Source organism: Anneissia japonica, unplaced genomic scaffold (assembly GCF_011630105.1).
Source record: "Anneissia japonica isolate Jap-2015-1 unplaced genomic scaffold, ASM1163010v1 scaffold3330_len11482_cov98, whole genome shotgun sequence".
Taxonomy (NCBI): domain Eukaryota; kingdom Metazoa; phylum Echinodermata; class Crinoidea; order Comatulida; family Comatulidae; genus Anneissia; species Anneissia japonica.
In genome coordinates, this window is record NW_022735035.1 from 5,441 (window position 1) to 8,603 (window position 3,163).

Here is a 3,163-nt window from a genome sequence, read left to right on the forward strand (position 1 = left end):
GGCCTACTCTCTGGAAAAAAAAAAGAAACAATTATGATTTTTAATAAGATATATACAAATTATGTATATATCTTATTAAAACTCATTAATTTTTTGTTGCCAGAAAGTATTTTAACGCTTTGTATGACAAAATACAAAAATTTAGATTAAATAAATTCTTTTTTGTGTGTTTTCAGTTTTAGAAGACAATTTGTACAGTTAAAGAAGATATCTTAATCTATATAGCACCATTTAAAAATACCGAAGTGATTGTCGATGGCGCTCTATGTTATTGCTGCAATAAATGCGTTTTATATGATTTCCTAAATGAAGCAATGGATTTTACTTTTTTAATGTGAAGTGGCAGTGCATTCCAGATTGTGGCGGCCGCAAATAATAATAATCTGTGTGCAATGGTCTTGGTATTAGTGCAAGGAACTGAAATCAAATGGAGATCAGATGACCTTAGGAAAGGACCAGGCATATATTTGCGGAGTAGTTGAAGAGTGTAAGCAGGTTGATGGAGGTTCAGTGACTGCTATATAAGTAAAAGGCATTTGTATTGAATTCTCGCGTCAATTTTCAAGCAAGTAGTCAAAATGTATGGAAATCAAGCTTTTACAGGGGCTACTGAAGGTAATATGTTTTTACATTATATTTAAAAGTACAATTTTGTAAATTAAGTTCGTATATATACTGCTAGCTGTGTACCCGTCCTTAGGACGGGAATCAAGGCAAACTGAATGCATGAGACTAATTAAACAAAAATGTATTTCATATGATAGTGCTATCGAATGGAATATATTAAACCCTGATATACAGTCTTCTATCAATTTAAGTATTTTCAAGAACCACATTTGTATTAATAATTAATGAAAACAAAGTATAATAGTATAAATATTGCATAAATCACTAATTTAATGTTTTCTTGCTTTGTTTTATTAATATTTTTCATTTCTCTTTCGTAAATTACAGTTTATTTTTGAGGAGTGAATTTTCTTCTATTCGTTAATTTATTTTGCCATTGTTGCTATATATACCTTTATTTTAATAAATTGTTGACTTTTGCGTACTGTACAATAATTATGTTTGGTATCTATATCATTTAATTTCTGCGCTTAAGTTTTGTTTATTATGTACCGTACTGTGTAATTTATGTTAATTGTAAATAAGGTGTCTGTCGACCATAATAAAAAAACAGCATTATATTTGTTGATTTGTACTTCGTGAATAGGCCAAATGAAGTTTTACTACTACTACATTGGTACTCTAGTTGTCATTGCTGGTGTTCTGGTGGAACTGAAATAAAAACTAGACGCCTTTTTGCTGTAGTTGTCATGATCATTCTCGTTAGCCAAATCAATGTAATGAAAAAGTTGAAAGAAATCAACATCTTCACCATTCTCGTTAGCAGAATGAATGTCATGGAAGCATTAAAACAAATAATAGAAATATTTGTATTGTAATTTCATTACAGATCGAGTCTGTGTCTAATCGGTAATCGTCTTTTAATTTTTCGGGCGGGTATAAAAGTATTTTTAACGTATTTGTTTCTTTGCTGTTCCTTTTTAACACATAGCAGGGGCTGATCCAGAATTTTTCAAAAAAAAGGGTGGGGGGCACAACAGTTTTAGAATAGATAAGAGAGTTAACACATAACACTGACATGCATTGCAATTTTAAAAATTTAGTGTCAAAACAGGGGGAACGTGCCCCCCCCCCCCCCCCGTTTGCCGCTAATTTTTTGAAAATTTCAATGCAAATCAATGTTAAATGCTACTCACTGTAGGCTACATAGTTTGATTCTTCGGGTAAATATCGGCTCTCTGATATAAGCAACTTAAGGTTCCCGCATCGTTGTAATCAATGTAATTAAATGTGTTTCAAATTTAAACGTTGCTTTTAACAATCTATAGTGTAAGCCCAATATATTGGTGTTTATGGTGAGAGAAATTTGTGTTGCTATATTACCAGCCTCAAATGAAAAAAGATGAAAGATGTCTTTGCAATACATTTAGTCAAATTGGTGATTTTTTTTGTTTAATTTTTTTTAATGTAGTAGAAATTTTGAGTACAGTACTAGTAAAATAATATCAGCACGTTGAAATATCAGGATAGTAGGCCTACAGTGTTTTTCCAAAAGTATCTGTTTGGCAAAGTTCAAAGAAAACCATTAACATTGATTTTGGTCGATCCATCTTTGGTCGCATTTTAGATGAACACTTAGGTTGAATCGGTGTCACGCAATCTCTCTCTGCTGTGAAGATCGGTAACTTAACTGTGAACAGCATGAAAAGAAAGGAGAAATAAAAATAAAGTTTAATAAAATCAAGTCGCCTTGTCCCTTATACTATAATAGTGTTGCTTTAATAACAATAATCGAAAACAGTTTTTAAAAAATAATTGAAAAGCATCGTTAAAGCGATGAATGATGTTGAGACTATGGACCATGGTATGGATAATCGCAACAACCAAGAAATCAATATAAATGTTAAACATTGAACAACTTTGTGGCAACTATAGTTATTAGGTAGCTTTCGCCGCACGACGTTAACCTTTACGTTGATGGATGACGTGATAATTTATTCATCTTGCGTTGCGGAGTACATTAATTTCAGGATTTTAAGTGCTCAAAGTACGTTAGTTACAGGTTTGCCCATGCGTATTTCGATTTGTTTACAAAAGAGGCGGAGCTATCACGCTGCATGTTGGGTACTAACGTTAAAGTTAAGGTTAAAGGCCAAGTGCGGGTTTGAAATAATTAATGCTTAATATAAAATAGAGGGATGGGGGACCACAAAGAACGTGATAGCACTTGATTTTGGAGCACGGTATTCGAAAACGAGGCTCGTGAACTGGGTCCCAAAAACGAAGTGGTGCTACAGGATTTTGAGCTAGTGTTAAAAGATAGGGAATTTCCTAAAATGGACCGACTTCAAATGCTTGCATTCGGTAACCCCATAACAAAATCGTGTCAGACTTTAGATATTCCAACGTATATTTGGCCGTTCTTTTCATTTATATGGGTTTTCACTTATGAAAATGTCTCATTTATGTGTAAAATAACAGTTTGCCCCAGTTTTTGTTTCGTGAATTTTGCACTAGACAGGGAGTCAGCTGATTCACTCAACCGTAACGAGATGTTAACACAGCCAACTGATGATGAGGTCTCTTATACACATCT